Source organism: Symphalangus syndactylus, chromosome X, assembly GCF_028878055.3.
Source record: "Symphalangus syndactylus isolate Jambi chromosome X, NHGRI_mSymSyn1-v2.1_pri, whole genome shotgun sequence".
NCBI classification, from domain to species: Eukaryota; Metazoa; Chordata; class Mammalia; order Primates; family Hylobatidae; genus Symphalangus; species Symphalangus syndactylus.
In genome coordinates this window covers 71,112,582-71,134,089 of record NC_072447.2, presented here as the reverse complement: position 1 = coordinate 71,134,089, position 21,508 = coordinate 71,112,582, and positions in this window count along the sequence as shown.

The following is a 21,508-nucleotide window of genomic DNA, read 5'->3' as shown; positions in this document are numbered from 1 at the left end:
CAACACTGTTAGTTGAATGCACAGAACAGAAAGAAGTTTCACAGAATGCTTCTGAGTAGTTTTTATTGGAAGATCCTTCTTTTTCCACTATAGGCCCCTTAGCGCTCCGAATGTCCACTTTCACTTTCTACAGAAAGAGTGTTTCAGAACTGCTCAATCAAAAGTAAGCTTCAACACTGTTACTTCACAGCAATGAACAGAGAAAATTTTCAAAGAATGCTTCTGTGTAGTTTTTATTTGAAGATATTCATTTTTCCACTTTAGGCAACTTAGCTCTCTGTGTGTCCACTTGCAGTTTCTACAGAAAGAGTGTTACAGAACTGCTCAATCAAAAGTAAGGTTCAACTCTGTTAGGTGAATCCACAGAATGGAAAGAAGTTTCACCGAATGCTTCCGTGTACTTTTTATTTGAAGATATTCCTTTTTCCATTCTAGGCCCCTTAGCGCTCAGAACATCCACTTTCACTTTCTACAGAAAGAGTGTTTCACAACTGCTGAATCAAAAGTAAGCTTCAACTCTGTTAGTTGAATGCACAGAATAGAAAGAAGTTTCACAGAATGCTTCCGTGTACTTTTTATTTGAAGATATTCCTTTTTCCCCTATAGGCGCTTAGCGCTCCGAATGTCCACTTTCAGTTTCTATAGAAAGAGTGTTTCAGAACTGCTCAATCAAAAGTAAATTTCCACTCTGTCAGTTGAATGCACAGACCAGAAAGAAGTTTCACAGAATGCTTCTGTGTAGTTTTTATTTGAAGATACTCCTTTTTCCACTATGGGCCCCTTAGCGCTCCGAATGTCCACTTTCACTTTCTACAGAAAGAGTGTTTCAGATCTGCTCAATCAAAAGTAAGGTTCAACTCTGTTAGTTGAATGCACAGAACAGGAAGAAGTATCACAGAATGCTTCTGTGTAGTGTTTATTTGAAGGTCTTCCTTTTTCAACTATAAGTCCCTTAGCGCTCCGAATGTCCAATTACACTTTCTCCAGAAAGAGTGTTTCAGAACTGCTCAATCAAAAGTAAGCTTCAACACTGTTACTCCACAGCAAAGAACTGGGAAATGATTCACAGAATGCTCTGTGTCGTTTTTATTTGAAGATATACGTTTTTCCGCTTTAGGCCCCTTAGCGCTCCGATTTTCCACTTGCAGTTTCTACAGAAAGAGTGTTTCAGGACTGCTCAAACAAAAGTAATCTTCAACTCTGTTAGTTGAATTCACGGAACAGAAAGAAGTTCCACAGGATGCTTCTCAGTAGTTTTTATTTGAGGATATTCCTTTCTCCACTGTAGGCCCCTTAGCGCCCCGAATGTCCACTTTCACTTTCTACAGAAAGAGTGTTTCAGATCTGCTCAATCAAAAGTAAGGTTCAACTCTGTTAGTTGAATGCACAGAACAGAAAGAAGTTTCACAGAATGCTTCTGTGTAGTTTTTATTTGAAATTCATTTTTCCACTATAAGCCCGTAAGCATTCCGAATGTCCAGTTGCAGTTTCTACAGAAAGAGTGTTTCAGAACTGCTCAATCAAAAGTAAGCTTCAACACTGTTAGTTGAATGCACAGAACAGAAAGAAGTTTCACAGAATGCTTCTGAGTAGTTTTTATTGGAAGATCCTTCTTTTTCCACTATAGGCCCCTTAGCGCTCTGAATGTCCACTTTCACTTTCTACAGAAAGAGTGTTTCAGAACTGCTCAATCAAAAGTAAGCTTCAACAGTGTTACTTCACAGCAATGAACAGAGAAAATTTTCAAAGAATGCTTCTGTGTAGTTTTTATTTGAAGATATTCATTTTTCCACTTTAGGCAACTTAGCTCTCTGTGTGTCCACTTGCAGTTTCTACAGAAAGAGTGTTACAGAACTGCTCAATCAAAAGTAAGGTTCAACTCTGTTAGGTGAATCCACAGAATGGAAAGAAGTTTCACCGAATGCTTCCGTGTACTTTTTATTTGAAGATATTCCTTTTTCCATTCTAGGCCCCTTAGCGCTCAGAACATCCACTTTCACTTTCTACAGAAAGAGTGTTTCACAACTGCTGAATCAAAAGTAAGCTTCAACTCTGTTAGTTGAATGCACAGAATAGAAAGAAGTTTCACAGAATGCTTCCGTGTACTTTTTATTTGAAGATATTCCTTTTTCCCCTATAGGCGCTTAGCGCTCCGAATGTCCACTTTCAGTTTCTATAGAAAGAGTGTTTCAGAACTGCTCAATCAAAAGTAAGTTTCCACTCTGTCAGTTGAATGCACAGACCAGAAAGAAGTTTCACAGAATGCTTCTGTGTAGTTTTTATTTGAAGATACTCCTTTTTCCACTATGGGCCCCTTAGCGCTCCGAATGTCCACTTTCACTTTCTACAGAAAGAGTGTTTCAGATCTGCTCAATCAAAAGTAAGGTTCAACTCTGTTAGTTGAATGCACAGAACAGGAAGAAGTATCACAGAATGCTTCTGTGTAGTGTTTATTTGAAGGTCTTCCTTTTTCAACTATAAGTCCCTTAGCGATCCGAATGTCCAATTACACTTTCTCCAGAAAGAGTGTTTCAGAACTGCTCAATCAAAAGTAAGCTTCAACACTGTTACTCCACAGCAAAGAACTGCGAAATGATTCACAGAATGCTCTGTGTCGTTTTTATTTGAAGATATTCGTTTTTCCGCTTTAGGCCCCTTAGCGCTCCGATTTTCCACTTGCAGTTTCTACAGAAAGAGTGTTTCAGGACTGCTCAAACAAAAGTAATCTGTTAGTTCAATCTCTGTTAATTGAATTCACGGAACAGAAAGAAGTTCCACAGGATGCTTCTCTGTAGTTTTTATTTGAGGATATTCCTTTCTCCACTATAGGCCCCTTAGCGCCCCGAATGTCCACTTTCACTTTCTACAGAAAGAGTGTTTCAGATCTGCTCAATCAAAAGTAAGGTTCAACTCTGTTAGTTGAATGCACAGAACAGAAAGAAGTTTCACAGAATGCTTCTGTGTAGTTTTTATTTGAAGACATTCATTTTTCCACTATAAGCCCGGAAGCATTCCGAATGTCCAGTTGCGGTTCCTACAGAAAGAGTGTTTCAGAACTGCGCAATCATAAGGCTCAACTCTGTTAGTTGAATGCACAGAACAGAAAGAAGTTTCACAGAATGCTTCTGTGTAGTTTTTATTTAAAGACATTCATTTTTCCACTATAGGCACGTAAGCATTCCGAATGTCCAGTTGCAGTTTCTACAGAAAGAGTGTTTCAGAACTGCGCAATCAAAAGTAAGCTTCAACACTGTTACTTCACAGCAATGAACAGAGAAAATTTTCAAAGAATGCTTCTGTGTAGTTTTTATTTGAAGATATTCATTTTTCCACTTTAGGCAACTTAGCTCTCTGTTTGTCCACTTGCAGTTTCTACAGAAAGAGTGTTTCAGAACTGCGCAATCATAAGTAAGGTTCAACTCTGTTAGGTGAATGCACAGAACAGAAAGATGTTTCACAGAATGCTTCTGTGTAGTATTTATTTGAAGGTAAGCCTTTTTCCAGGATAGGCGCTTAGCGCTCCGAATATCCACTTGCAGTTTCTACAGAAAGAGTGTTTCAGGACTGCTCAAACAAAAGTAATCTGTTTGTTGAATCTCTGTTAGTTGAATTCACGGAACAGAAAGAAGTTCCACAGGATGCTTCTCAGTAGTTTTTATTTGAGGACATTCCTTTCTCCACTATAGGCCCCTTAGCGCCCCGAATGTCCACTTTCACTTTCTACAGAAAGAGTGTTTCAGATCTGCTCAATCAAAAGTAAGGTTCAACTCTGTTAGTTGAATGCACAGAACAGAAAGAAGTTTCACAGAATGCTTCTGTGTAGTTTTTATTTGAAGACATTCATTTTTCCACTATAAGCCCGTAAGCATTCCGAATGTCCAGTTGCAGTTTCTACAGAAAGAGTGTTTCAGAACTGCGCAATCATAAGTCTCAACTCTGTTAGTTGAATGCACAGAACAGAAAGAAGTTTCACAGAATGCTTCTGTGTAGTTTTTATTTGAAGACATTAATTTTTCCACTATAGGCCCGTAAGCATTCCGAATGTCCAGTTGCAGTTTCTACAGAAAGAGTGTTTCAGAACTGTGCAATCAAAAGTAAGCTTCAACACTGTTACTTCACAGCAATGAACAGAGAAAATTTTCAAAGAATGCTTCTGTGTAGTTTTTATTTGAAGATATTCATTTTTCCGTTTTAGGCAACTTAGCTCTCTGTGTGTCCACTTGCAGTTTCTACAGAAAGAGTGTTTCAGAACTGCTCAATCAAAAGTAAGGTTCAACTCTGTTAGGTGAATCCACAGAACGGAAAGAAGTTTCACCGAATGCTTCCGTGTACTTTTTATTTGAAGATATTCCTTTTTCCATTCTAGGCCCCTTAGCGCTCAGAACGTCCACTTTCACTTTCTACAGAAAGAGTGTTTCACAACTGCTCAATCAAAAGAAAGCTTCAACTCTGTTAGTTGAATGCACAGAATAGAAAGAAGTTTCACAGAATGCTTCTGTGTACTGCTTATTTGAAGATATTCCTTTTTCCACTACAGGCCCCTAAGCGCTCTGAATGTCCACTTGCAGTTTCTACGGAAAGAGTGTTTCAGAACTGCGCAATCATAAGGTTCAATTCTGTCAGTTGAATGCACAGACCAGAAAGAATTTTCACAGAATGCTTCTGTGTAGTTTTTATTTGAAGACATTCCTTTTTCCACTATAGGCCCCTTAGCGCTCCAAATGTCCACTTTCACTTTCTACGGAAAGAGTGTTTCAGATCTGCTCAATCAAAAGTACGGTTCAACTCTGTTAGTTGAATACACAGAACAGGAGGAAGTATCACAGAATGCTTCTGTGCAGTGTTTATTTGAAGATTTTCCTTTTTCAACTATAGGCCCCTTAGCGCTCCGAATGTCCACTTGCGGTTTCTACAGACTGAGTGTCTCAGAACTGCTCAATCAAAAGTAAGGTTCAACTCTGTTAGTTGAATGCACAGAACAGAAAGTAGTTTCACAGGATGCTTCTCAGTAGTTTTTATTTAAGGATATTCCTTTCTCCACTATAGGCCCCTTAGCGCCCGGAATGTCCACCTTCACTTTCTACAGAAAGTGTGTTTCAGATCTCCCCAATAAAAGGTAAGGTTCAACACTGTTAGTTGAATGCACTGAAGAGAAAGTAGCTTCACAGAATGCTTCTGTGTAATTTTTATATGAAGATATTCATTTTTCAACTATAGGCCCATATGCACCCCGAATGTCCAGTTGCAGTTTCTACAGAAAGAGTGTTTCAGAACTGCGCAATCATAAGGTTCAACTCTGTTAGTTGAACGCACAGAACAGAAAGAAGTTTCACAGAATGCTTCTGAGTAGTTTTTATTTGAAGGTCTTTCTTTTTCCACTATTGGCCCCTTAGCGCTCGGAATGTCCACTTTCACTTTCTACAGAAAGAGTGTTTCAGAACTGCTCAATCAAAAGTAAGCTTCAACACTCTTACTTCACAGCAACGAACAGAGAAAATTTTCACAGAATGCTTCCGTGTACTTTTTATGTGAAGATATTCATTTTTCCACTCTAGGCCCCTTAGCGCTCTGAATGTCCACTTGCAGTTTCTTAGAAAGAGTGTTTCACAACTGCTCAATCAAAAGTCAGTTTCAACTCTGTTAGTTGAATGCACAGAATAGAAAGGGGTTTCACAGAATGCTTGTGTACTTATTTGAAGATACTCCTTTTTCCACTACAGACCGCTAAGCGCTCTGAATGTCCACTTGCAGTGTCTACGGAAAGAGTGTTTCAGAACTGCGCAATCATAACTAAGGTTCAACTCTGTTAGGTGAATGCACAGAACAGAAAGGTGTTTCATAGAATGCTTCTGTGTAGTATTTATTTGAAGATAAGCATTTTTCCACGATAGGCCCCTTAGCCCTCAGAACGTCCACTTTCACTTTCTACAGAAAGAGTGTTTCACAACTGCTCAATCAAAAGTAAGCTTCAACTCTGTTAGTTGAATTCACAGAACAGAAAGGAGTTCCACAGGATGCTTCTCAGTAGTTTTTATTTGAGGATATTCCTTTCTCCACTATAGGCCCCTGAGCGCCCCGAACGTCCACTTTCACTTTCTACAGAAAGAGTGTTTCAGATCTGCTCAATCAAAAGTAAGGTTCAACTCTGTTAGTTGAAAGCACAGAAGAGGAGGAAGTATCACAGAATGCTTCTGAGTAGTTTTTATTTGAAGACATTCATTTTTCCACTATAGGCCCGTAAGCATTCCGAATGTCCAGTTGCAGTTTCTACAGAAAGAGTGTTTCAGAACTGCGCAATCATAAGGTTCAACTCTGTTAGTTGAATGCACAGAACAGAAAGAAGTTTCACAGAATACTTATGTGTAGTTTTAATTTGAAGACATTCATTTTTCCACTATAGGCCCGTAAGCATTCCAAATGTCCAGTTGCAGTTTCTACAGAAAGAGTGTTTCATAACTGCACAATCATAAGGTTCAACTCTGCTAGATGAATGCACAGACCCGAAAGAAGTTTCACAGAATGCTTCTGAGTAGTTTTTATTTGAAGGTCTTTCTTTTTCCCCTATTGGCCCCTTAGCGCTCGGAATGTCCACTTTCACTTTCTACAGAAAGAGTGTTTCAGATCTGCTCAATCAAAAGTAAGGTTCAACTCTGTTAGTTGAATGCACAGAACAGGAGGAAGTATCACAGAATGCTTCTGTGTAGTGTTTATTTGAAGGTCTTACATTTTCAACTATAAGTCCCTTAGCGCTCCGAATGTCCAATTACACTTTCTCCAGAAAGAGTGTTTCAGAACTGCTCAATCAAAAGTAAGCTTCAACATTCTTACTCCACAGCAAAGAACTGCGAAATGATTCACAGAATGCTCTGTGTCGATTTTATTTGAAGATATTCGTTTTTCCGCTTTAGGCCCCTTAGCGCTCCGATTTTCCACTTGCAGTTTTTACAGAAAGAGTGTTTCAGGACTGCTCAAACAAAAGTAATCTTCAACTCTGTTAGTTGAATTCACGGAACAGAAAGAAGTTCCACAGGATGCTTCTCAGTAGTTTTTATTTGAGGATATTCCTTTCTCCCCTAAAGGCCCGTTAGCGCCCCGAATGTCCACTTTCACTTTCTACAGAAAGAGTGTTTCAGATCTGCTCAATCAAAAGTAAGGTTCAACTCTGTTAGTTGAATGCAAAGAACAGAAAGAAGTTTCACAGAATGCTTCTGTGTAGTTTTTATTTAAAGACACTCCTTTTTCCACTATAGGCCCGTAAGCATTCCGAATGTCCATTTGCAGTTTCTACAGAAAGAGTGTTTCAGAACTGCGCAATCAAAAGTAAGCTTCAACACTGTTACTTCACAGCAGTGAAGAGAAAATTTTCAAAGAATGCTTCTGTGTAGTTTTTACTTAAAGATATTCATTTTTCCACTTTAGGCAACTTAGCTCTCTGTGTGTCCACTTGCAGTTTCTACAGAAAGCGTGTTTCAGAACTGCGCAATCATAAGTAAGGTTCAACTCTGTTAGGTGAATGCACAGAACAGAAAGTTGTTTCACAGAATGCTTCTGTGTAGTATTTATTTGAAGATAAGCCTTTTTCCACAATAGGCGCTTAGCGCTCCGAGTGTCCACTTGCAGTTTCTACAGAAACAGTGTTTCAGGACTGCTCAAACAAAAGTAATCTTCAACTCTGTTAGTTGAATTCACTCAACAGAAAGAAGTTCCACAGGATGCTTCTCAGTAGTTTTTATTTGAGGATATTCCTTTCTCCACTATAGGCCCCTTAGCGCCCCGAATGTCCACTTTCACTTTCTACAGAAACAGTGTTTCAGATCTGCTCAATCAAAAGTAAGGTTCAACTCTGTTAGTTGAATGCACAGAACAGAAAGAAGTTTCACAGAATGCTTGTGTGTAGTTTTTATTTAAAGACATTCATTTTTCCACTATAGGCCCCTAAGCATTCCGAATGTCCAGTTGCAGTTTCTACAGAAAGAGTGTTTCAGAACTGCGCAATCGTAAGTTTCAACTCTGTTAGTTGAATGCCCAGAAGAGAAAGAAGTTTCACAGAATGCTTCTGAGTAGTTTTTATTTGAAGATATTTCTTTTTCCACTGTAGGCCCCTTAGCGGTCTGAATGTCCACTTTCACTTTCTACAGAAAGAGTGTTTCAGAACTGCTCAATCAAAAGTAAGCTTCAACACTGTTACTCCACAGCAAAGAACTGAGAAATGTTTCACAGAATGCTTCTGTGTCATTTCTTTTGAAGATATTCCTTTTTCCACTTTATGCCCCTTAGCGTTCCATATGTCCACTTGCAGTTTCTACAGAAAGAGGGTTTCAGAAATGCTCAATCGAAAGGAAGATTCAAGTCTCTTAGTTGAATGCACTGAAGAGAAAGAAGTTTCACAGAATGCTTCCGTGTACTTTTTATTTGAAGATATTCCTTTTTCCCCTATAGGCGCTTAGCGCTCCGAATGTCCACTTTCAGTTTCTATAGAAAGAGTGTTTCAGAACTGCTCAATCAAAAGTAAATTTCCACTCTGTCAGTTGAATGCACAGACCAGAAAGAAGTTTCACAGAATGCTTCTGTGTAGTTTTTATTTGAAGATACTCTTTTTTCCACTATGGGCCCCTTAGCGCTCCGAATGTCCACTTTCACTTTCTACAGAAAGAGTGTTTCAGATCTGCTCAATCAAAAGTAAGGTTCAACTCTGTTAGTTGAATGCACAGAACAGGAGGAAGTATCACAGAATGCTTCTGTGTAGTGTTTATTTGAAGGTCTTCCTTTTTCAACTATAAGTCCCTCAGCGCTCCGAATGTCCAATTACACTTTCTCCAGAAAGAGTGTTTCAGAACTGCTCAATCAAAAGTAAGCTTCAACACTGTTACTCCACAGCAAAGAACTGCGAAATGATACACAGAATGCTCTGTGTCGTTTTTATTTGAAGATATTCGTTTTTCCGCTTTAGGCCCCTTAGCGCTCAGATTTTCCACTTGCAGTTTCTACAGAAAGAGTGTTTCAGGACTGCTCAAACAAAAGTAATCTTCAACTCTGTTAGTTGAATTCACGGAACAGAAAGAAGTTCCACAGGATGCTTCTCAGTAGTTTTTATTTGAGGATATTCCTTTCTCCACTATAGGCCCCTTAGCGCCCCGAATGTCCACTTTCACTTTCTACAGAAAGAGTGTTTCAGATCTGCTCAATCAAAAGTAAGCTTCAACACTGTTACTTCACAGCAATGAACAGAGAAAATTTTCAAAGAATGCTTCTGTGTAGTTTTTATTTGAAGATATTTATTTTTCCACTTTAGGCAACTTAGCTCTCTGTGTGTCCACTTGCAGTTTCTACAGAAAGAGTGTTTCAGAACTGCTCAATCAAAAGTAAGGTTCAACTCTGTTAGGTGAATCCACAGAACGGAAAGAAGTTTCACCGAATGCTTCCGTGTACTTTTTATTTGAAGATATTCCTTTTTCCATTCTAGGCCCCTTAGCGCTCAGAACGTCCACTTTCACTTTCTACAGAAAGAGTGTTTCACAACTGCTCAATCAAAAGTAAGCTTCAACTTTGTTAGTTGAATGCACAGAATAGAAAGAAGTTTCACAGAATGCTTCTGTGTACTTCTTATTTGAAGATATTCCTTTTTCCACTACAGGCCCCTAAGCACTCTGAATGTCCACTTGCAGTTTCTACGGAAAGAGTGTTTCAGAACTGCGCAATCATAACTAATGTTCAACTCTGTTAGGTGAATGCACAGAACAGTAAGGTGTTTCACAGAATGCTTCTGTGTAGTATTTATTTGAAGATAAGCATTTTTCCACGATAGGCCCCTTAGCGCTCAGAACGTCCACTTTCACTTTCTACAGAAAGAGTGTTTCACAACTGCTCAATCAAAAGTAAGCTTCAACTCGGTTAGTTGAATTCACAGAACAGAAAGAAGTTCCACAGGATGATTCTCAGTAGTTTTTATTTGAGGATATTCCTTTCTCCACTATAGGCCCCTTAGCGCCCCGATTGTCCACTTTCACTTTCTACAGAAAGAGTGCTTCAGATCTGCTCAATCAAAAGTAAGGTTCAACTCTGTTAGTTGAATGCACAGAACAGAAAGAAGTTTCACAGAATGCTTCTGTGTAGTTTTTATTTGAAGACATTCATTTTTCCACTATAGGCCCGTAAGCATTCCGAATGTCCAGTTGCAGTTTCTACAGAAAGAGTGTTTCAGAACTGCGCAATCAAAAGTAAGCTTCAACACTGTTACTTCACAGCAAAGAAAAGAGAAAATTTTCAAAGAATGCTTCTGTGTAGTTTTTATTTGAAGATATTCATTTTTCCACTTTAGGCAACTTAGCTCTCTGTGTGTCCACTTGCAGTTTCTACAGAAAGAGTTTTTCAGAACTGCGCAATCATAAGTAAGGTTCAACTCTGTTAGGTGAATGCACAGAACAGAAAGTTGTTTCACAGAATGCTTCTGTGTAGTATTTATTTGAAGATAAGCCTTTTTCCAAGATAGGCGCTTAGCGCTCCGAGTGTCCACTTGCAGTTTCTACAGAAACAGTGTTTCAGGAATGCTGAAACAAAAGTAATCTTCAACTCTGTTAGTTGAATTCGCGGAACAGAAAGAAGTTCCACAGGATGCTTCTCAGTAGTTTTTATTTGAGGATACTCCTTTCTCCACTACAGGCCCCTTAGCGCCACGAATGTCCACTTTCACTTTCTACAGAAAGAGTGTTTCAGATCTGCTCAATTAAAAGGAAGTTTCAACTCTGTTAGTTGAATGCACAGAACAGAAAGAAGTTTCACAGAATGCTTATCTGTAGTTTTTATTTGAAGACATTCATTTTTCCACTATAGGCCCGTAAGCATTCCGAATGTCCAGTTGCAGTTTCTACAGAAAGAGTGTTTCAGAACTGCTCAATCAAAAGTAAGGTTCAACTCTGTTAGGTGAATCCACAGAACGGAAAGAAGTTTCACCGAATGCTTCCGTGTACTTTTTATTTGAAGATATTCCTTTTTCCATTCTAGGCCCCTTAGCACTCAAAATGTCAACTTTCACGTTCTCCAGAAAGAGTGTTTCACAACTGCTCAATCAAAAGTAAGCTTAAACTCTGTTAGTTGAATTCACAGAACAGAAAGAAGTTCCACAGGATGCTTCTCAGTAGTTTTTATTTGAGGATATTAATTTCTCCACTATAGGCCCCTGAGCGCCCCGAACGTCCACTTTCACTTTCTACAGAAAGATTGTTTCAGATCTGCTCAATCAAAAGTAAAGTTCAACTCTGTTAGTTGAATGCACAGAAGAGGAGGAAGTTTCACAGAATGCTTCTGTGTAGTTTTTATTTGAAGACATTCATTTTTCCACTATAGGCCCGTAAGCATTCCAAATGTCCAGTTGCAGTTTCTACAGTAAGAGTGTTTCAGAACTGCACAATCATAAGGTTCAACTCTGTTAGTTGAATGCACAGAACAGAAAGAAGTTTCACAGAATGCTTCTGAGTAGTTTTTTTTGAAGGTCTTTCTTTTTCCACTATTGGCCCCTTAGCGCTCGGAATGTCCACTTTCACTTTCTACAGAAAGAGTGTTTCAGAACTGCTCAATCAAAAGCAAGCTTCAACACTGTTACTTCACAGCAATGAACAGAGAAATTTTCACAGAATGCTTCCGTGTACTTTTTATTTGAAGATATTCATTTTTCCACTCTAGGCCCCTTAGCGCTCTCAATGAGTACTTGCAGTTTCTTAGAAAGAGTGATTCAGAACTGTTCAATCAAAAGTCAGCTTCAACTCTGTTAGTTGAATGCAAAAAACAGGAAGAAGTTTCACAGAATGCTTCTGTGTAGTATTTATTTGAAGATAAGCCTTTTTCCACGATAGGCGCTTAGCGCTCCGAATGTCCACTTGCAGTTTATACATAAACAGTGTTTCAGGACTGCTCAAACAAAAGTAATCTTCAACTCTGTTAGTTGAATTCACGGAACAGAAAGAAGTTCCACAGGATGCTTCTCAGTAGTTTTTATTTGTGGATATTCCTTTCTCCCCTAAAGGCCCGTTAGCGCCCCGAATGTCCACTTTCACTTTCTACAGAAAGAGTGTTTCAGATCTGCTCAATCAAAAGTAAGGTTCAACTCTGTTAGTTGAATGCACAGAACAGAAAGAAGTTTCACAGAATGCTTATGTGTAGTTTTTATTTAAAGACACTCCTTTTTCCACTATAGGCCCGTAAGCATTCCGAATGTCCAGTTGCAGTTTCTACAGAAAGAGTGTTTCAGAACTGCGCAATCATAAGGTTCCACTCTGTTAGTTGAATGCACAGAACAGAAAGAAGTTTCACAGAATGCTTCTGAGTAGTTTTTATTTGAAGATATTTCTTTTTCCACTGTAGGCCCCTTAGCGGTCTGAATGTCCACTTTCACTTTCTACAGAAAGAGTGTTTCAGAACTGCGCAATCAAAAGTAAGCTTCAACACAGTTACTTCACAGCAATGAAGAGAAAATTTTCAAAGAATGCTGCTGTGCAGTTTTTATTTAAAGATATTCATTTTTCCACTTTAGGCAACTTAGCTCTCTGTGTGTCCACTTGCAGTTTCTACAGAAAGGGTGTTTCAGAACTGCGCAATCATAAGTAAGGTTCAACTCTGTTAGGTGAATGCACAGAACAGAAAGTTGTTTCACAGAATGCTTCTGTGTAGTATTTATTTGAAGATAAGCCTTTTTCCACAATAGGCGCTTAGCGCTCCGATTGTCCACTTGCAGTTTCTACAGAAACAGTGTTTCAGGACTGCTCAAACAAAAGTAATCTTCAACTCTGTTAGTTGAATTCGCGGAACAGAAAGAAGTTCCACAGGATGCTTCTCAGTAGTTTTTATTTGAGGATATTCCTTTCTCCACTAAAGGCCCCTTAGCGCCCCGAATGTCCACTTTCACTTTCTACAGAAAGAGTGTTTCAGATCTGCTCAATCAAAAGTAAGGTTCAACTCTGTTAGTTGAATGCACAGAACAGAAAGAAGTTTCACAGAATGCTTATGTGTAGTTTTTATTTAAAGACATTCATTTTTCCACTATAGGCCCGTAAGCATTCCGAATATCCAGTTGCAGTTTCTACAGAAAGAGTGTTTCAAAACTGCGCAATCATAAGTTTCAACTCTGTTAGTTGAATGCACAGAACAGAAAGAAGTTTCACAGAATGCTTCTGAGTAGTTTTTATTTGAAGATATTTCTTTTTCCACTGTAGGCCCCTTAGCGGTCTGAATGTCCACTTTCACTTTCTACAGAAAGAGTGTTTCAGAACTGCTCAATCAAAAGTAAGCTTCAACACTGTTACTCCACAGCAAAGAACTGAGAAATGTTTCACAGAATGCTTCTGTGTCGTTTCTTTTGAAGATATTCCTTTTTCACTTTATTCCCCTTAGCGTTCCATATGTCCACTTGCAGTTTCTACAGAAAGAGGGTTTCAGAAATGCTCAATCGAAAGGAAGATTCAAGTCTGTTAGTTGAATGCACTGAAGAGAAAGAAGTTTCACAGAATGCTTCCGTGTACTTTTTATTTGAAGATATTCCTTTTTCCCCTATAGGCGCTTAGCGCTCCGAATGTCCACTTTCAGTTTCTATAGAAAGAGTGTTTCAGAACTGCTCAATCAAAAGTAAATTTCCACTCTGTCAGTTGAATGCACAGACCAGAAAGAAGTTTCACAGAATGCTTCTGTGTAGTTTTTATTTGAAGATACTCCTTTTTCCACTATGGGCCCCTTAGCGCTCCGAATGTCCACTTTCACTTTCTACAGAAAGAGTGTTTCAGATCTGCTCAATCAAAAGTAAGGTTCAACTCTGTTAGTTGAATGCACAGAACAGGAGGAAGTATCACAGAATGCTTCTGTGTAGTGTTTATTTGAAGGTCTTCCTTTTTCAACTCTAAGTCCCTTAGCGCTCCAAATGTCCAAATACACTTTCTCCAGAAAGAGTGTTTCAGAACTGCTCAATCAAAAGTAAGCTTCAACACTGTTACTCCACAGCAAAGAACTGCGAAATGATTCACAGAATGCTCTGTGTCGTTTTTATTTGAAGATATTCGTTTTTCCGCTTTAGGCCCCTTAGCGCTCCGATTTTCCACTTGCAGTTTCTACAGAAAGAGTGTTTCAGGACTGCTCAAACAAAAGTAATCTTCAACTCTGTTAGTTGAATTCACGGAACGGAAAGAAGTTCCACAGGATGCTTCTCAGTAGTTTTTATTTGAGGATATTCCTTTCTCCACTGTAGGCCCCTTAGCGCCCGGAATGTCCACTTTCACTTTCTACATAAAGAGTGTTTCAGATCTGCTCAATCAAAAGTAAGGTTCAACTCTGTTAGTTGAATGCAGAGAACAGAAAGAAGTTTCACAGAATGCTTCTGTGTAGTTTTTATTTGAAATTCATTTTTCCACTATAAGCCCGTAAGCATTCCGAATGTCCAGTTACAGTTTCTACAGAAAGAGTGTTTCAGAACTGCTCAATCAAAAGTAAGCTTCAACACTGTTAGTTGAATGCACAGAACAGAAAGAAGTTTCACAGAATGCTTCTGAGTAGTTTTTATTGGAAGATCCTTCCTTTTCCATTATAGGCCCCTTAGCGCTCCGAATGTCCACTTTCACTTTCTACAGAAAGAGTGTTTCAGATCTGCTCAATCAAAAGTAAGCTTCAACACTGTTACTTCACAGCAATGAACAGAGAAAATTTTCAAAGAATGCTTCTGTGTAGTTTTTATTGGAAGATATTCATTTTTCCACTTTAGGCAACTTAGCTCTCTGTGTGTCCACTTGCACTTTCTACAGAAAGAGTGTTTCAGAACTGCTCAATCAAAAGTAAGGTTCAACTCTGTTAGGTGAATCCACAGAATGGAAAGAAGTTTCACCGAATGCTTCCGTGTAGTTTTTATTTGAAGATATTCCTTTTTCCATTCTAGGCCCCTTAGCGCTCAGAACGTCCAATTTCACTTTCTACAGAAAGCGTGTTTCACAACTGCTCAATCAAAAGTAAGCTTCAACTCTGTTAGTTGAATGCAGAGAATAGAAAGAAGTTTCACAGAATGCTTCTGTGTACTTCTTATTTGAAGATATTCCTTTTTCCACTACAGGCCCCTAAGCGCTCTGAATGTCCACTTGCAGTTTCTACGGAAAGAGGGTTTCAGAACTGCGCAATCATAACTAATGTTTAACTCTGTTAGGTGAATGCACAGAAGAGTAAGGTGTTTCACAGAATGTTTCTGTGTAGTATTTATTTGAAGATAAGCATTTTTCCACGATAGGCCCCTTAGCGCTCAGAACGTCCACTTTCACTTTCTACAGAAAGAGTGTTTCACAACTGCTCAACCAAAAGTAAGCTTCAACTCGGTTAGTTGAATTCACAGAACAGAAAGTAGTTCCACAGGATGATTCTCAGTAGTTTTTATTTGAGGATATTCCTTTCTCCACTATAGGCCCCTTAGCGCCCCGAATGTCCACTTTAACTTTCTACAGAAAGAGTGCTTCAGATCTGCTCAATCAAAAGTAAGGTTCAACTCTGTTAGTTGAATGCACAGAACAGAAAGAAGTTTCACAGAATGCTTCTGTGTAGTTTTTATTTGAAGACATTCATTTTTCCACTATAGGCCCGTAAGCATTCCGAATGTACAGTTGCAGTTTCTACAGAAAGAGTGTTTCAGAACTGCGCAATCAAAAGTAAGCTTCAACACTGTTACTTCACAGCAAAGAACAGAGAAAATTTTCAAAGAATGCTTCTGTGTAGTTTTTATTTGAAGATATTCATTTTTCCACTTTAGGCAACTTAGCTCTCTGTGTGTCCACTTGCAGTTTCTACAGAAAGAGTTTTTCAGAACTGCGCAATCATAAGTAAGGTTCAACTCTGTTAGGTGAATGCACAGAACAGAAAGTTGTTTCACAGAATGCTTCTGTGTAGTATTTATTTGAAGATAAGCCTTTTTTCAAGAGAGGCGCTTAGCGCTCCGTGTGTCCACTTGCAGTTTCTACAGAAACAGTGTTTCAGGACTGCTCAAACAAAAGTAATCTTCAACTCTGTTAGTTGAATTCGCGGAACAGAAAGAAGTTCCACAGGATGCTTCTCAGTAGTTTTTATTTGAGGATACTTCTTTCTCCACTACAGGCCTCTTAGCGCCCTGAATGTCCACTTTCACTTTCTACAGAAAGAGTGTTTCAGATCTGCTCAATCAAAAGGAAGGTTCAAGTCTGTTAGTTGAATGCACAGAACAGAAAGAAGTTTCACAGAATGCTTATGTGTAGTTTTTATTTGAAGACATTCATTTTTCCACTATAGGCCCGTAAGCATTCCGAATGTCCAGTTGCAGTTTCTACAGAAAGAGTGTTTCAGAACTGCTCAATCAAAAGTAAGGTTCAACTCTGTTAGGTGAATCCACAGAACGGAAAGAAGTTTCACCAAATGCTTCCGTGTACTTTTTATTTGAAGATATTCCTTTTTCCATTCTAGGCCCCTTAGCACTCAGAACGTCCACTTTCACGTTCTACAGAAAGAGTGTTTCACAACTGCTCAATCAAAAGTAAGCTTCAACTCTGTTAGTTCAATTCACAGAACAGAAAGAAGTTCCACAGGATGCTTCTCAGTAGTTTTTATTTGAGGATATTCCTTTCTCCACTATAGGCCCCTGAGCGCCCCGAACGTCCACTTTCACTTTCTACAGAAAGATTGTTTCAGATCTGCTCAATCAAAAGTAAGGTTCAACTCTGTTAGTTGAATGCACAGAAGAGGAGGAAGTATCACAGAATGCTTCTGTGTAGTTTTTATTTGAAGACATTCATTTTTCCACTATAGGCCCGTAAGCATTCCGAATGTCCAGTTGCAGTTTCTACAGAAAGAGTGTTTCAGAACTGCGCAATCATAAGGTTCAACTCTGTTAGTTGAATACACAGAACAGAAAGAAGTTTCACAGAATGCTTATGTGTAGTTTTAATTTGAAGACATTCATTTTTCCACTATAGGCCCGTAAGCATTCCAAATGTCAAGTTGCAGTTTCTACAGAAAGAGTGTTTCAGAACTGCACAATCATAAGGTTCAACTCTGTTAGTTGAATGCACAGAACAGAAAGAAGTTTCACAGAATGCTTCTGAGAAGTTTTTTTTGAAGGTCTTTCTTTTTCCACTATTGGCCCCTTAGCGCTCGGAATGTCCACTTTCACTTTCTACAGAAAGAGTGTTTCAGAACTGCTCAATAAAAAGCAAGCTTCAACACTGTTACTTCTCAGCAATGAACAGGGAAAATTTTCACAGAATGCTTCCGTGTACTTTTTATTTGAAGATATTCATTTTTCCACTCTAGGCCCCTTAGCGCTCTCAATGAGTACTTGCAGTTTCTTAGAAAGAGTGATTCAGAACTGTTCAATCAAAAGTCAGCTTCAACTCTGTTAGTTGAATGCAAAAAACAGGAAGAAGTTTCACAGAATGCTTCTGTGTAGTATTTATTGGAAGATAAGCCTTTTTCCACGATAGGCGCTTAGCGCTCCGAATGTCCACTTGCAGTTTATACAGAAACAGTGTTTCAGGACTGCTCAAACAAAAGCAATCTTCAACTCTGTTAGTTGAATTCACGGAACAGAAAGAAGTTCCACAGGATGCTTCTCAGTAGTTTTTATTTGTGGATATTCCTTTCTCCCCTAAAGGCCCGTTAGCGCCCCGAATGTCCACTTTCACTTTCTACAGAAAGAGTGTTTCAGATCTGCTCAATCAAAAGTAAGGTTCAACTGTGTTAGTTGAATGCACAGAACAGAAAGAAGTTCCACAGGATGCTTCTCAGTAGTTTTTATTTAAAGACACTCCTTTTTCCACTATAGGCCCGTAAGCATTCCGAATGTCCAGGTGCAGTTTCTACAGAAAGAGTGTTTCAGAACTGCGCAATCAAAAGTAAGCTTCAACACTGTTACTTCACAGCAATGAAGAGAAAATTTTCAAAGAATGCTTCTGTGTAGTTTTTATTTAAAGATATTCATTTTTCCACTTTAGGCAACTTAGCTCTCTGTGTGTCCACTTGCAGTTTCTACAGAAAGGGTGTTTCAGAACTGCGCAATCATAAGTAAGGTTCAACTCTGTTAGGTGAATGCACAGAACAGAAAGTTGTTTCACAGAATGCTTCTGTGTAGTATTTATTTGAAGATAAGCCTTTTTCCACAATAGGCGCTTAGCGCTCCGAGTGTCCACTTGCAGTTTCTACAGAAACAGTGTTTCAGGACTGCTCAAACAAAAGTAATCTTCAACTCTGTTAGTTGAATTCACGCAACAGAAAGAAGTTCCACAGGATGCTTCTAAGTAGTTTTTATTTGAGGATATTCCTTTCTCCACTATAGGCCCCTGAGCGCCCCGAACGTCCACTTTCACTTACTACAGAAAGAGTGTTTCACAACTGCTCAATCAAAAGTAAGCTTCAACTTTGTTAGTTGAATGCACAGAATAGAAAGAAGTTTCACAGAATGCTTCTGTGTACTTCTTATTTGAAGATATTCCTTTTTCCACTACAGGCCCCTAAGCGCTCTGAATGTCCACTTGCAGTTTCTACGGAAAGAGTGTTTCAGAACTGCGCAATCATAACTAAGGTTCAACTCTGTTAGGTGAATGCACAGAACAGTAAGGTGTTTCACAGAATGCTTCTGTGTAGTATTTATTTGAAGATAAGCATTTTTCCACGATAGGCCCCTTAGCCCTCAGAACGTCCACTTTCACTTTCTACGGAAAGAGTGTTTCAGGACTGCTCAAACAAAAGTAATCTTCAACTCTGTTAGTTGAATTCACAGAACAGAAAGAAGTTCCACAGGATGCTTCTCAGTAGTTTTTATTTGAGGATATTCCTTTCTCCACTATAGGCCCCTGAGCGCCCCGAACGTCCACTTTCACTTTCTACAGAAAGAGTGTTTCAGATCTGCTCAAAAGTAAGGTTCAACTCTGTTAGTTGAATGCACAGAACAGAAAGAAGTTTCACAGAATGCTTATGTGTAGTTTTTATTTGAAGACATTCATTTTTCCACTATAGGCCCGTAAGCATTCCGAATGTCCAGTTGCAGTTTCTACAGAAAGAGTGTTTCAGAACTGCGCAATCATAAGTAAGGTTCAACTCTGTTAGGTGAATGCACAGAACAGAAAGTTGTTTCACAGAATGCTTCTGTGTAGTATTTATTTGAAGATAAGCCTTTTTCCACAATAGGCGCTTAGCGCTCCGAGTGTCCACTTGCAGTTTCTACAGAAACAGTGTTTCAGGACTGCTCAAACAAAAGTAATCTTCAACTCTGTTAGTTGAATTCGCGGAACAGAAAGAAGTTCCACAGGATGCTTCTCAGTAGTTTTTATTTGAGGATATTCCTTTCTCCACTAAAGGCCCCTTAGCGCCCCGAATGTCCACTTTCACTTTCTACAGAAAGAGTGTTTCAGATCTGCTCAATCAAAAGTAAGGTTCAACTCTGTTAGTTGAATGCACAGAACAGAAAGAAGTTTCACAGAATGCTTATGTGTAGTTTTTATTTAAAGACATTCATTTTTCCACTATAGGCCCCTAAGCATTCCGAATGTCCAGTTGCAGTTTCTACAGAAAGAGTGTTTCAGAACTGCGCAATCATAAGGCTCAACTCTGTTAGTTGAATGCACAGAACACAAAGAAGTTTCACAGAATGCTTCTGAGTAGTTTTTATTTGAAGATATTTCTTTTTCCACTGTAGGCCCCTTAGCGGTCTGAGTGTCCACTTTCACTTTCTACAGAAAGAGTGTTTCAGAACTGCTCAATCAAAAGTAAGCTTCAACACTGTTACTCCACAGCAAAGAACTGAGAAATGTTTCACAGAATGCTTCTGTGTCGTTTCTTTTGAAGATATTCGTTTTTCCACTTTATGCCCCTTAGCGTTCCATATGTCCACTTGCAGTTTCTACAGAAAGAGGGTTTCAGAAATGCTCAATCGAAAGGAAGATTCAAGTCTGTTAGTTGAATGCACTGAAGAGAAAGAAGTTTCACAGAATGCTTCCGTGTACTTTTTATTTGAAGATATTCCTTTTTCCCCTATAGGGGCTTAGCGCTCCGAATGTCCACTTTCAGTTTCTATAGAAAGAATGTTTCAGAACTGCTCAATCAAAAGTAAATTTCCACTCTGTCAGTTGAATGCACAGACCAGAAAGAAGTTTCACAGAATGCTTCTGTGTAGTTTTTATTTGAAGATACTCCTTTTTCCACTATGGGCCCCTTAGCGCTCCGAATGTCCACTTTCACTTTCTACAGAAAGAGTGTTTCAGATCTGCTCAATCAAAAGTAAGGTTCAACTCTGTTAGTTGAATGCACAGAACAGGAGGAAGTATCACAGAATGCTTCTGTGTAGTGTTTATTTGAAGGTCTTCCTTTTTCAACTATAAGTCCCTTAGCGCTCCGAATGTCCAATTACACTTTCTCCAGAAAGAGTGTTTCAGAACTGCTCAATCAAAAGTAAGCTTCAACACTGTTACTCCACAGCAAAGAACTGCGAAATGATTCACAGAATGCTCTGTGTCGTTTTTATTTGAAGATATTCGTTTTTCCGCTTTAGGCCCCTTAGCGCTCCGATTTTCCACTTGCAGTTTCTACAGAAAGAGTGTTTCAGGACTGCTCAAACAAAAGTAATCTTCAACTCTGTTAGTTGAATTCACGGAACAGAAAGAAGTTCCACAGGATGCTTCTCAGTAGTTTTTATTTGAGGATATTCCTTTCTCCACTATAGGCCCCTTAGCGCCCCGAATGTCCACTTTCACTTTCTACAGAAAGAGTGTTTCAGTTCTGCTCAATCAAAAGTAAGGTTCAACTCTGTTAGTTGAATGCACAGAACAGAAAGAAGTTTCACAGAATGCTTCTGTGTAGTTTTTATTTGAAGACATTCATTTTTCCACTATAAGCCCGTAAGCATTCCGAATGTCCAGTTGCAGTTTCTACAGAAAGAGTGTTTCAGAACTGCGCAATCAAAAGGTTCAACTCTGTTAGTTGAATGCACAGAACAGAAAGAAGTTTCACAGAATGCTTCTGAGTAGTTTTTATTTGAAGATCTTTCTTTTTCCACTGTAGGCCCCTTAGAGCTCCGAATGTCCACTTTCACTTTCTACAGAAAGAGTGTTTCAGAACTGCTCAATCAAAATTAAGCTTCAACACTGTGACTTCACAGCAATGAACAGAGAAAATTTTCAAAGAATGCTTCTGTGTAGTTTTTATTTGAAGATATTCATTTTTCCACTTTAGGCAACTTAGCTCTCTGTGTGTCCACTTGCAGTTTCTACAGAAAGAGTGTTTCAGAACTGCTCAATCAAAAGTAAGGTTCAACTCTGTTAGGTGAATCCACAGAACGGAAAGAAGTTTCACCGAATGCTTCCGTGTACTTTTTATTTGAAGATATTCCTTTTTCCATTCTAGGCCCCTTAGCGCTCAGAACGTCCACTTTCACTTTCTACAGAAAGAGTGTTTCACAACTGCTCAATCAAAAGTAAGCTTCAACTCGGTTAGTTGAATGCACAGAATAGAAAGAAGTTTCACAGAATGCTTCTGT